Source organism: Zea mays, chromosome 3, assembly GCF_902167145.1.
Source record: "Zea mays cultivar B73 chromosome 3, Zm-B73-REFERENCE-NAM-5.0, whole genome shotgun sequence".
Classification (NCBI taxonomy): Eukaryota; Viridiplantae; Streptophyta; class Magnoliopsida; order Poales; family Poaceae; genus Zea; species Zea mays.
In genome coordinates, this window is record NC_050098.1 from 223,163,846 (window position 1) to 223,178,992 (window position 15,147).

A 15,147-nucleotide genomic window follows, 5' to 3' on the forward strand; every position below is an offset into this window, starting at 1 on the left:
TCTATTCGCTTTCTATACACGTTTGTTGTCATGATCATGCTTTTATTTTTGGATTAAATTAGTTTTTTTAACGTGTAAAGCCGATACTAAAAGATGTCTTCACTATCTTACGATCGTTTTGTATCTTACCTCCTATTTCAAACTCCATTCTCTGAATAGTATGATCCACAATCCAAAACCCAAAACAGTGTTATGCACAATCATATATGCGATTTGCTGGACACAGCCTCACGACCCGACCCGAGACTAAAAGAATAGTTTTGAGCAACCTAGTGGTGCTATGCTCTGCAGATAATTTTGTTGTGCTTGTCAAATGTTAACTTTGTGACACAAACATTATGATCGTGGAGACTGTTTAATTCACAGAGTGATTTAGTAAAATCTCATTTTTCGTGGCAACGCTGGGGCACCTAAAACCAACGGTAAATCCCTTGGCGCCCTAGTAGAAGAAATAGGTAGGCAGCGCGATCTTTCTGCAAAGGAAAAACCATTTAAACCAGGCAGCCCCCGAGGACAAGCACGCTATAGATGTCCAAACAGACCGTGCTTGCTAGGCGGTCCGAAACATGGCACAGGTTTGGCCCGGCACGACACGTAGTGAACCGGGCCCGTGCCGGTCCGGCTCAGTCACCGAGCCGTGCCTGGACCGAAGGCGTGGCACGAGGGGCTAGGCCCGACACGGCCCAATTTTATTTTTTCTATTTTTCCATATAAATACATATATTATACTTGAATATAGAGTATAAAACAAAAGAAACATGTGTTTTTGTTGGTTATGTGGGTGTAAATAAATGTTTAGAGCTAATAAATATGGTTTAAACCTAAAAAAATACATACTTTTAGGATATTTGTATCATTTAAACGTTATATATTGTTATGGTCCCGTTAAGCCCGTCGGATCGTGGGCCGGCCCGGCACGATTATTAAGCTAGCGGGCCATGCTTGAGCCTCGCTTGGGCCCCATGGGCCGGCACGGCACGGTCCGCTAGCTACCCGGGCCGGGCCGGTACGGTCCTAATATGTGTTGTGGCTAGCCGACCTACTCATTTGGACGTCTATAAAGCACGCCACGCACGATGGAAAAGGCCAAAAGGGCAAAGGTGAAGAGGGGAAAAAAATAAAGAACGAAAAGGCGCACGAAACAACATCCTAAACCTCGGAACGTGCCGTCTGATGTGGACTGCAACATCACATATACAGCTCCTTCCGTACCGGCTATCTGACTTGGACAGTTTTACGTCAAATCCTGGGGCCCTCGCCCTCCACTCGATCCGCCCTGCTTTCTTTTCTTCTCGCGTCACTTCTCGGCAGCAACTAGTAGTGTCCGATAAACACGGCTTCCACTCGCTAAGCAACAGATCTTTCCACCGAGCGGGAGGTGCAATGTAAGCCACGGCATCTGGAGGTCTCCTTCCCTCTTGCTCGGTGGATGGAGATCTATAACTTTTGTCCTTCCGCGAGAATGTTTTCTTGTTTGGCATAGCTTATTTTTAACTTTTTGTCCAAATTTAAGTAGAAGTTTTATTAAATAAGTAGCTTCTGCAGTAGTTTATTAGTTCAGCTGGCAGCCAACAAGTAATTAGATAAGCTGCTTTTTCGGATAGGAAATACACGCGCGATTGCGGGTGGAAAGCGAAGTGCTCATCATCGCGCGGCAAGCGCCATCTCGACGAGAAGTGGGTAGACTGACTGGAGTACTCGACGCGGATGTCCCGCGGACTGGAAAGTTGTTAACCGTGTGGTGCGTGACCCCAAGTCTTTGCAGTTGGCACTCCAGAGATCAATCAATAGATCATAGGCAATCATGGATTAGGCTCGTCACTCGATCAGAAAATGCAACAACAGAGGCTGCTTGCCACCTCCAAAGTGGGTGGGTGTCCGGTTACGCTGGAACGAGACTGAGAACTATTCTTTGAAGTTGGAATCTCGGTGATCATCAATTCTTATACAATAAATTAGGTGATTATTCCGGCTAGAAAACGTTATAGGGCTATGGTTCGTGAATCACCGAGCTAATACTAAACAAACATGTAGAGACCATTTTTTTATAAAGGAAGATTATATTAATAACTTCAAGCACATTGCATCGACGAGATACTAGCCCTTGAAATTTCTTCCACCCTTATAAATACATAAAGTTGATAGTCATATATATATTGTATAAATATGTATACATTATCTTAGCCTTTTTATTTGAAAGATTCCTATAAATGAAATAAATATATAACTAATTACTACAATGGATGTCACTATATATTATATTTCGATTTCGACGAAAGACTTCTTTTGTCGTAGTGGAACTCTTTGTTTTTGGATTTATATAACAACACCAGACGTTGTTCTAGGATTGCCATTTGCCACGGTAGCATCAAATAGGAATTCTTCCTTCACTTTCATTAGCTATCATTTGCCAAATAGTCAGTATAGTAAATCAAACCTCTGGACAAAATATTACTCATAGAAAATATGTAGTGCATGTTTCCATACGCACTTCAACATCCTTTTGTAACTGTATCATTGCTACCTACGAATGTGTGAATGAATTCACAAACATGTTTATTCACAAAAAATCATTGCCTTGCCCTTGTTGGCAAGACTAAAAGGGTAAAAGTTATAAAGTATTATTAGCAAATGACATGCGAGATATGCAGATCCATACATATATACAAAAAAATTGGCTTGAGCATAAGTTTTTTTCTTTTAGACCAAGATTATTTCTGTGGAAGATCCTACATACCCTTGAACAAGAGAAGGAATGGTGTTTGGTCCATGGCTGAATAAAAGCAACAGTTATATAGTTATGTTGGAATGCCATCAATTACTCGTTAAGAATGTCCACGGCCTCTTGATAGTATAAGACTCGATTCCTCACAGAGTGTAGCACGTGCATAGTGCCATTTTTCATCATGATTATAAGCAGTATCTATCTGGTGGAAGCTAATTAAATAGTTATAAACATGGATAACGAATTGGAGTGGAAATTTAAATAGGAAAAAGGTATAGGGAACTAGATAAGGCACTAACTTAAAGTTGTAAGGTATAAGTATGTATCGCTTAGATAGAACGTTATGTCTTATTTGAAATAAAAGACTATAAAAAAACTGATATGACGCTGCATGCTATGGGTAGGAGCGCTGTTATAGGTACTTCCTCCGTTTCTTTTTATTTGTCGCTGGATAGTGTAAAATTGCACTATCCAGCGACAAATAAAAAGAAACGGAGGGAGTAATTAAGAACTGAAAATGATCGACGACGTGATCGGTAGTATGGTCGGTAGATGATGTGGCGTGTTAAAGGCTAACTGCAGTGGATCAGCCTTTGTTACGGGCACGCTTGTGGCTGCTCTTGCTCTAGTACTCTTAGAATATCTATTTATTATCATATTCGTATTTAAACTTCACTCTGCGAACAGTGAACGGTGTAGAATAGGTAAAACAGCGTTTTGGGTAAACTGTTCTACATGTTATTAGTTTGTACGTGTGCTATATATAAACCGCTGTGGTGCTGCGAGCGCTCCGTCCATCGCTTTCGAACACGTTTTGTGGCTGCGCGTCTCCTCACGAGTGACAGTGTGCTTGCCATCGAGAAGTTCACTTTTCCGTCGCGTGCAAGGGAAATTAAAGGGATCGAGCGCACTTTTCGTACCGCCAGCCTCGCACCATAAGCTGACTCACTACAGGAAAACGCCCAGTTTCCGACGGCCTAAACCGTCGGAAATAAGTTCTGAACCGTCGGAAGTAGTTACTTCCGACGGCTTAAGACGGGTCCCGTCGGAAGTAACGCCGTAGGGGATACCCAGTCGGAAGTATCAGCGTTTCCGACGGGGCCGTCGGAAGTAAACTTATTTCCGACGGCGCCACCCTGGCCGTCGGAAATAAAGCGAGGTGGGCCCCGCAGACGGCCGCCCGCCGGCGCCTGACGCCGTCTCAGCTTATTTCCGACGGCCCCGTCGGAAATAAGCGGCCGTCGGAAGTAGTAAAAAAACAGAGGAACAGAATTTGCCTGCCTTTTGTTTTACAAACAATCACACAAATTCAATCTGCACACAATATCCAGTTTTCATCCAGAATCACATACAATACCACATGAAACACACAATAACACAAGTTCACAAGTTAAAGCACAAATTCACAATGTTCACAAGTTCACATGTTCAGAAGTTCACAATAACACAAGTTCTCAATACCACAAGTTCACAAGTCCATAGTACGAGAAAAACACAAGCAGACAGGCTACTCAAAATGGAGGAGGTTGATCAAATGGATGTGGTTGATTTGATCCGCTAGCTCCTCCACTGTTTAGAAGACCGTCCACAAAAGAAGCGACCGCATCTTCAGAGTCCTCATTTCCCGGAGTTAGCAAGTTTCCTGGAGGGACCTACAACATTCAAAAAAATGTGATAGTAGTTAAATTCTTGTTATGCAACGTCAAAAGAAAAAGTCAAGTAATATAACCTGAGGTGCAGGTGTGGGCCAACTAAATTGTGGAGTCGGTACAAACTGCGGGATAGGTGGAGGAGGTGGCATAGTCATCGCTGAAAAATCTGGACGTTGCCCTAGTGCTATTTGCTGAAAGAAATTGAAAGCTATGTTACGAGGATATATTAGAAAATATGTGCTCCAATTATAGTAGAGGCTCACGAGGATCTAATTACCTGCATCATCTCCTGCTGTCGTGCAAATTGAGCAGCCCAGTACTCTTGTTGTTGCTTGTTATACTCCTCCTGCCGCCTCAAAGCTTCCTGCATCCGGATCAGCTCGGCGTTTCCTTGGGTACTAGAGCGAGGACCACGGCTAGACGACCTCGATGGACGAGACCTTTCAGGCCTCACCTGAGTCGAGTCGATAACACTACCAAACATGGGGTAACTAGAAAAAAACAGAAAGAAGTTAAACACGCAACACATCATGTTAGAAAAGATCAAATCGACGAATTAATAATAGCAAACTCACCGTCCATGAGGTTTTCCGCCTCCACTAGCATACACAACCTGAGGATCGATAGGCTGATTCATCCAATCATAGTCTTGCCCATGCTCCGACATCATGGAAGCACCATATGAGGCCTGACAAATAATAAACAATGCAGTTATATTTTTCTCGACTCTTAGAATAGAAGTGCATTGTAACTAGTTGCGAAAGTCTCACCACACGCTCAGCAGCTGACTGAGAACACAACTGTTCTGGATTTGTAGGATCCGACCCCCTGTGACCTCTAAGGTAAACCTGAACATCACTCGGCGTAACACCAGAACTAGCTTCCTACAGGCAAGAGAAAATAACATAAACACATAGAAGATTCATGATATGCACGACCATAAATTACACTTACCATGCGCTTTGCCAAACGAACGTGGCCATCACCACCATATCTGTGGTGAACATCATGCCCACGATTTGAGCTGTTTCTCATTGAAACACCTTTAAATCCATCTGTTGCCCAATATTTGCATACAGCCCGCCAACCAGCCTCATTTGATGCCATCCATGGCACCGAGTCTGAAAACTTTATTTCGATCCAATGTATTGTTAGTACTAACACTTGGACATGAATTAGGATAAAAACAATTTACCTCAAGATATTCTTCTTCGGTTAAGTATTTGTTTGATGCCTCACTTTTGGAACGTGGCCGACGTCCTTCCTGCCTTAATATGTAATCAGAAGTGACCTGGATCCGAGCATAATACATCTGATCCCTAACCAAGGTAGTCGCGCTCTTGTTAAAAACGATCCGTGCACGATCGTTCATACTTCCATCTTCAGGCAACTTGTAACGTTTCTGAAAAAAACAAGAAACAAGATTTTTAGCACATTGTATAGTTGAATCAATTCAAGTTGGGCTAGAGAACATACCCAGAACTCATGCCACACAGCACCTTGGGCATTCCTATGTTCCGCATTGAACGCGAGCCCGTACTGATCCCAAGACATACAAGGCACCTCAACGCCTTTCTCCATCACTACACCAGGCCAGAGATATTTGCATATACTTCCCAAAACTTTATTCACCTGTGTGCGACGTCCTTGACCTTGAAAAGATGCATCAATCCAAGACCTGCAACCACATTGTACAAAAGAAGCATTAACAAATTTCATATAATGCATGAACAAATATTTAACATTAGAATCAACTCACTCGTCGCCACACGGTACGATCAAAATCTTATCCTCCTCACGAGCAGGAACTTTAGGAGGAGGCACCCAATGTGTTTTCCTCGACTTCCGTGCCCGAGAAGACCCTCCACCACTAGAAGCTCCAGCATCACTGCTAGGCCATGAGTCCCATCCGCCTGCTGACCATCCACCCTCAAACTGACCACCACCGGAAGACCACCCATCTCCACCTCCACCTCCAGCATCATCTTCCTGCTCATAGTCTGCATCGGCCGCATCGTAATCGGCCGCATCCTCACCCCTCGCCTCCTCCTCTCGAGTCTCGTTAACATCCTGCACATGAAACACTTTAATCATTAGATTCATATAAACATTACTATATTGAAATAAAATAATAATTTAGAGTAATCACACCTGTCCATGCATATCAGGTGGAAGATGTTCCATCAAAGCCTGTCGTCTGTTGCTCGAGAGCGACTCGGTACCCTGGAACAGACACTCCTGTGCTTTGCTTCTTCCTGAAGAAGAAGAAGAAGAGCCCTTCGTCATGCCCTTCACAAAATTCTTCAACTTTCGAGCCGCCATCCTGCATATTGAAAATTATATTAGTATAACAATAAAGAGATAACAACATAGTATAACAATAAATTAAATTTTATAGAGACCAGGGAACCCTAACCTTAATGGGCTGGCAACCCAACTACATATACATGGATATAATAGGAACACACACACTAACACTTATAAGTATAAAAAATGCAACTTAGTTGACTAAAAGAAGTAATAAACAATAGCTAAGTTTGCAGCTATCTGAAATGACTAAATGTATGTGGATGTTGTTCTTGCACTACCATATCCTCTTAGCTGCTGTACCACATACTTCGATGTAATAAGTAGCATTATTTATACCATGCCATATGTCAGCACCCTTGGTAACAGAAGGTCTGCTAGTAATATATAATAGATTTATAGAAGAACAAGTATCAAGTGTTTTTATGTAGAGGAGCTGATTTGGTCTATATGATCAAGTTGAGGGGCTTTAGTTGTTATTTATAAGATAGTTGTCTGCTGTTTTGGATTTTGCAGATGGCCATACATTTCAATATTGGTAAAAAATGCCTAGGATAATGGGGTTCTATACTGCGGTATGCTCTATTGGCATTTGGCAATGCTATTTTTGGTTATAAGGTGTGTATCAGTAGTGGTTTGGTCATCAGGAGGTTACTCGTAGAGAAATTGATGGGTACAGCAGGAGAGGTGTGTCTGTTTTTGGTTGAGTTAGCGCTGGCTACTTAATAGTTAAATCAGTCACTGGAGCTTATCTGTGAAGGGTTTCAAAATATCTCAAAGCAAGTCTCAGCATGCCAATTATAAATCATTAAAATTTAAAATGTTCTATGAAGAACCGCAAGAAGAAACTTCCCTTTTATCATTCCTACTAGCTGGTGATATGGTGCAGCAAGCTGCTTGAACAGTACACACATGCTTCATAAATTAATTGTCAGCACTATAATTCTAAACTTTCTTAAATATATGCACTGGTGATCCATATGCTTATTTATGTTATAGTAACTCTTAGCTGATTTCATTTTACTAGTGTAAAATGTCTTTACTTTATTGTATGAAATATGTGTTTGCATGCTGAATGACTTCTTAATTCTCTTCATTTTCAGACAGCTGGCTTCTGACAGCCCTGGTCTCCCTATATTTGAAATATACTTTGCAGAGGCAAATGGTGGATACAACCTACAGGTACAATGTTTTACACTCAATAGAAGTAAAATCAACGTCATTTTTTGATAATGGCAAGCGTGAATATTGGACAGCATTGCATACTCATTTTTTGAAAAAAAAACATTAACTCTCTGTCTGGACTAAATATTGCTGGCCCGTACTTGCACATGTCTGTCAGACTTGAGTATTAACATAAGTTTCCAATATCAAGAGTTGATATTGTTAACTGTAAGATTTCAGTAGCTATGAGTAAGGTCACTAACAGTTACTATATGAAAATAAATTCTTGTTAGCTAATGTGTTATAGTTCTGTCCATCTTCTGGAAAATTGGGATCTTTTTTCAGGCAGTGCATCTGAAACCAGATGGTAACGATTCTGACCAAGTGCCAAACATGTTAAGGGAGAAAATTGGCATTGACAGTATAAACATATCTAGCAGTTCATTAGGGTCTAAACATGAAGAATTTGATGGAAGTGTCAACATGGATGGTAAAGATAGTGATGATAGCAACATAATCTTCAAAGTGGTACCCATGCAGAATGTTGATCATGACTACATAATCAATATCTTTGATCAGTACATAAACAATAAATTAAATTTTAATTCATCAAATTAAATATTTACTTCTTAATCATATTCGAAATCAGGATTAATTTGTTGTCTCCTCAAGCGTGTCGACTTTCTCTCGGGCGTCTTTTTCTTCTTCGACTTTCGTTTCCTTTTTGGAGGAACTATTACATCATTAAGATCGCCCGCTACTGAATCTGGCTCCATTGTTGTTTCTATATTAAAAACGGGTGGAACTTCAATTTCTTGATAAATTTCTTCAACATCAGCTTCCACCTCATTTTGTCGATAACTTGTATCACCCTTTAAATATAATCTTTCACGGGGATTTACGTTGTACACTACCCACCAGTCTTTAAGATCGATACAGGGATATGACATATAATACACTTGGTCCACTTGAAAACCAAGAACAAATTTACTACAACCACGAGTCATTATACGCTCGTGTTTGACTTCTACCATACCAAATTGGTTTTGTCGTATCCCATGTTTAGGATCGATCCAATCACATTTGAAGAACATAACTTTCAGATTTTTTCCCCCAGCGAAGTCGAATTCCAATATATCTTTGATAGTTCCATAATAATTCATCTCCCTTCCTTGCTCATCAAAAGACCAACATACCACACCAGTATTTGTTGTCGCAGCTAACGGTCGAGTACATTCAAATTTGGTTGAACGAAAACGATATCCCTTGACATCATAACGACCATAGCTTCTGACTTTGACAAGTGCACGTGACATCTGACGTAAGTCCTCGTCAACGTTGGAAGTTTTTTCGCACTGTCAGTTACGAATATAGATCAATAGGAGGAACTATTAAAAAGATAAACTATATGAACACATAAGAAAACAGATGTGATATTTACATGAACTCGAAACCAATTAATGAAATTGGGAGTGCCTTCTTTTCCTTCGCGAAGCATGATTTCATACAGCCTCGTCGACAGTTTACCCTTATTCTGTCGTTCGTACTCTCTGTTGAAAAAAAGTAAATAAAAGAGTTACGAGGAGTAATGAGCACATGTTGCTCTTCAATTTTGAAAATCTATGCTTACTTGAAGTATGGAGTCATCTCTTCCATGTTTTCATACATGTAGAGTAATGCATCCAACTTTTCTTCACGTCCAATGTGATATTCAGTTGATGCTCCAACTGTCTTTCCCTCGAATGACAAAATTTTGAGTTTACTGCATGGACCAGCTTGATCAACATTATACCTTAATGTAGGTGCATTTACATTGTGTTCTTCTGCAAAGTATACACTCGTGAAGGCTGATATCTCTTTATATTTAAATTCTTCAGCAATACACCCTTCAACTCTTCCCTTGTTGCCAACCATTGCACTAAGCTTCTTAAGTGCCCTTTCTATGTGATACATCCATCTATACTGCACAGGACCCCCAATCTTAGCTTCATATGGAAGGTGTACAAGTAGATGTTGCATCGGATTGAAGAATCCAGGGGGAAATATTTTTTCCAATTTGCAAATAAGGACCGGAATCTCCTTCTCTAATTTCTCCATCACATCTTTTTTAATTTCTTTAGCACAAAGTTGTCTATAGAAGTAGCTTAACTCAGCTAACGCCGTCCACACATCATTATTCAAGTAACCCCGAAACATTACAGGAAGTAATCTTTCCATAATAATGTGATAATCATGACTCTTCAATCCATTCATTTTTCCTGTCCTCAAATTCACGGACCTTCTGAATCCCGCGGCATACCCATCTGGAAATTTTAAGTTTTTCAACCACACCATCACCTCTTTCTTTTGCTTAGATTTTAGACAAAATGACGCACGTGGCTTAGCACCACTCTGAAGCAAGACTAGGCTTGGTCGGTTACAAATTTTCTGTAAATCTTTTCTGGCCTTTATATTATCTTTGGTTTTATCGGGAAAATCCATACATGTACTAATAATGCTTTCAGCAACATTCCGCTCTTGGTGCATGACATCAATGTTGTGCATCAGAATCAAGGCCTCCGTATAAGGGAGTTCCCACAAAGAACATTTATGTGTCCAATTATGTTCTATTCCAAATCCCAGGTAACCAGTACCGTCTGGTTTCAAATTATCGAGCGCAGCATGAATCTCTGCGCCACTCAAACGCTTCGGTGGGCCTTTGGTAACAATGGTGTCTTTTCGAAATTGATTTGCCTCAAATCTGAACGGGTGATCGAGAGGCAAGAAACATCTGTGGCAATCAAAGTAACAGATCTTCCCACCAAACTCAAGACGAAAACAATCTGTATCCTTACCACATATTGGACATGTCAACTTTCCATGACAACTCCATCCAGCAAAAATACCGTAGGCCATGAAATCATGAATCGACCACAAGTACGCAACTCGAAGATTGAATCTCTCTTTCTTGTAGCAATCGTAAGCTTCGACTCCTTCCCACAATTTTTTCAACTCATCAACTAAAGGTTCCAACATTACATTGAGATGTTTTCCAGGGTGTTCTGGTCCAGGAATGATTAGACACAGAAACATGTAATCGTATTTCATGCAAAGGTGAGGTGGAAGATTGTATGGAACTGCAAATACAGGCCAACAAGAATACGGCGATGCGGTCATATTGAAAGGTGAGAACCCGTCCGTCGCCAACCCGATTCGAATATTTCTAGCTTCACTAGCAAAATCCGAATCAAAATCATCAAGCGCCTTCCACGCATCACTATCAGATGGGTGCATCATAACTTGAGGGTTCTCGCGGTCACGTTCTTTGTGCCATCTCATCTGCTTAGCGGTGTTTTTTGAGAGAAACAACCGTTTTACACGAGGCGTGAGAGGCATGTAACGAAGTTGCTTCTTTGCTACTTCTGTTGTCAATTTATCTCCATCTTCATTTACGACCTCAACGAACCTTGATTTGCTGCATCTCAAACATTTGTCTAATTTTTCATTTTCCTTCCAGAAAAGCATACAGTTATCTGGACAAACATCAATTTTTTGATACTCCATACCTAAGCCAGAGAGTAACTTTCTTGACTGATACACGTCTTTGGGCATTTTGTGATCTGGTGGTAATACGTCGCTAATCAAATTCAAAAGTTCATTTAAGCAGTTGATGGAGAATGCGAACTTAGACTTGATAGCCATAAGTCGCGTCACAAAAGCAAGAATGGTTACTCTCGTGTGTTCGTGCAACGGCTCTTCTGCTGCCTTGAGAAGTTCAAAGAATTTTTTAACTTCCGGCGGTTGAGGATCCTCAGGATTATCTGGAAACACTAAATCGGGATCCTCTCTTAAATCCTGAACCATCTCCTCCATTCGGTCTAAATCCGGGTCAAAATCGTCTTGACCTTCTGGAGCATATCCACGGGGAAGCTCCTCACCATGATGCACCCAAACTTCATAATTTGGCACGTAGCCATTTTTGCAAAGATGACCAGACATCTCTTTCTTGGTTTGACGTTGATAATTTTTGCAAACACTGCATGGGCACCACACTCGACCATTTCTTGACGAAGAAAAAACACGATTGATAAAATCTTCGGTTTTCTGTATCCACTCAAGCGAAGGATCATTTTTTCGCCAGCCTTCATACATCCAGCGACGACTATCACCCATCGTTCGACTAATTAAAGATGAAGACAAGTTCATTAATTTCTAGATATATTATGAGCCGGTGGTCCTACAATTATAGGAAAGGATAGGTCCTAAACCCACCTAAGGGTGAACGACATATCACAGATTTATGATAAGTCAATGAGTTTGAACGAAATTTCGGCAGCATAACCTTGTTGTTCTCCATTGCACGCCCGTAATGGTGCAACGGAGAACAAGAGGGTTATGCTGTCGAAATCTCGCTCAAACTCATTGACTCATCATAAATCCTATTTGATATGTCGTTCACTCTAAGGCTGTCCAAAAAGGGACAATTTCGGTACAACACACTACTTTATTAAGCAATGTGTTGGACCGAAACGAGTGACGCATAAGTTTAGACCTATTTTAGTTAAGTATCGCCTATAGACCTATTACTAATACTATGTTATACACCACCAGCATATTATACAAGCCATATTAGAGCAACTTGGCGCAATCGTCTCAAATAGGAGTCTCTTGTCCAAATTCACCCTTGCCAGTGGTAGAGGTTGTGACATGGATTTTTTTTCTTTCTTTTGATGACCTAATGGATTTTAGACAATAGGATATCCAATTGTCTACTTTTTACACTTGGATTACAACTCTCCAAGTCTAAATATAATCATTAGAGACAGTACATCAGTGTTTTAATATTTACCTAGTAAGATTTTAATTGTCCATCAGTGTTTTAATATACGACTACTTTAAACTATTATATTTACCTAGTAAGATTATGTGATGGGGGCGCAAACCTGAGACGGGTGGCGCAGCGGCAGGCGTCGCGCGGGGACGACGGGCCCGGGCGGCGGCGGCGGGCAAACCGGGGCACGGGCGGCTCGAGGGGCAGCGGCAGGCGTCGCGCGAGGACGTCCGCGTGGGGGCGACGGGCCCGGGCGGCGGCGGCGGCTGTGGCGAGCCCCGGGCGGCGGCGGCGGGCGGCTCGAGGGGCAGCGCGGCAGGCGTCGAGTCCCGTCCGGGCGCGGCGGCGGGCGGCTCGAGGGGCGGCGGCGGCGCTGGCAATCCCGGCCGGGCGGCGGCGGCGGGCAAACCGGGGGGCGGGGACGTCCGCGCGGCGGCTCTGGCAGCCCCGGGCGACGGCGCCTCTGGCGAGCCCCGGCCGGGCGGCGGCGGCGGCTCTGGCGAGCCCCGGCCGGGCGGCGGCGGAGGCAAACTGGGCGGCGCGCGGCTCCTGCAGGGGCGCGGCGGCGGCGCAGCCCCGGGCGACGGCGCCTCTGGCGAGCCCCGGCCGGGTGGCGGCGGCGGCTCTGGCGAGCCCCGGCCGGGCGGCGGCGGAGGCAAACTGCGCGGCGGCGGCGCTAGCTGTGTACGCGTGTGTGCGTGTGTTTGTGTGTGTGCGGCCGGGGGGCCGCGCGGGTAACGGCCGTTTGGAGCCTCCCCCTATTTCCGACGGCCCCGGTAGTGGGCCGTCGGAAATAAAGTTATTTCCGTCGGCTAGCCGTGGGCCGTCGGAAATAGCTCTATTTCCGACGGTACCCTAAGAACCGTCGGAAATAGCGTTGGCCGTCGGAAAAATTGCGTTTTCCTGTAGTGACTGGCGCGCTGCATCGCGCCCACGGTCGATGGAGGGCAAAATGATCGAGCAACGTACGTACGCTCGAATAATCCAACGACGCGCTCGCCGAGTGTGGGCATGAAAGTGACGGATTCCTATTATTATAACGACTCAATCGATTATGTGTTTATGTTAATTTTGGATGGTTTTTGACGCAACGAATTATATAGAAGCTGACTGAAAAGCTGAGCGTTTATCAGTACGCAGCAGCTTTTGGAGGTCAGAAGCTGCCAGAAGCCGAAACAAACATATCTAAATAGTGCGGCGTGATCGATCCGCTGTTATCTCTTCCCGCCGCCATCGATCGATCGCCAAGGCGAGGAGCTGCCGACCGGCCGTGGAATGCAGGTATATGCATCAGCATGCGGGCTTGGGTTATCTTGTGTTATTACCTACGTACAAAAGTACAAATGTACAATATATAAAGCCACCGCGTGCACTTTGCCAAAGCAGCGTGCGTACATGCATGCTGGAATAATGTACCACTACTAGTAGCTAGTTGAAATAGAAACTAGTGGTCGTCGTCCATGGAAAACGTTGCATGACGAATGCGCGCGGCTGAGAACTCGATCGCCTAGCTAGCTATATATACACGTGCTACATACTAGTCCTTTAATTCCCCGCCGGCGGCGTGTCATGCACGGTAGGCCAAAACGCAGAACGACGGCATATATATGCATATCCGTTTGGTCACCAGATTCATCAGGCCGGGATTCGGGCCCGGCGGCCGGCTATAGCTGAAAATGAAAAGCGCTCTGGATGCATCTAGCAGCACACAACCTGATAAGGCCGCGGGTCCGTCAGGGTACCGCGTATCAGATATATAGGCCGGCCGGTCAGATGGTTCGGTACAGGCATATATACAATAGTATCTGCATGCGTCAGTGGTCACTCGCTTCTGGTACCGAACATTCGCATTACCAGCTCGATCGTGTGTTCTAACATCACCCAACACCAGCGGCCTCGATCGCCCTATGGTGGGTGCCTCTTCCGATCGCTATGGATCGACCCATGCATATATATGGCTGGATATCAGGATATGCATGCACGCGTCGCCCTTTAATTAGAGCTCGGATTCTTTGCTTTAATTTATTGTATCCATCGGGTCTCCCCGTGTGTGTATATGCATGCAATATATATATCATCCCCATGCATGTGGCCATGTATAGGCTCTGAAGTCTGAACCACCCATATATATATATATATATATATATATATATAGTGTGCGTGTGATTCCATTACGCCTTGGCAAATTAAAAGGCGCCTAATTAAGCTTTGATTAGCTAAAGGTCGTCCGTAGAAAGTGGGCAATATGCTGATCGATCGAGGCATGGACCTAATAACCTCTAGTCACTCACAAAGTCACAAATGAGAGGTACTGGACGGGCCGCGCGCCAGGGGTCATCCCCTCTACGTTTTGGGCAATAGTACGGTCCAACATTATGCTATTTTGATCACTGTTGGGACGAGAAAGTCGGATCTCACCTTGATCCTGCCACATGCTGATCCTGCCAAACAGACACTCGGCAAAAGATCCGTCACCGTCACTTGGCGCC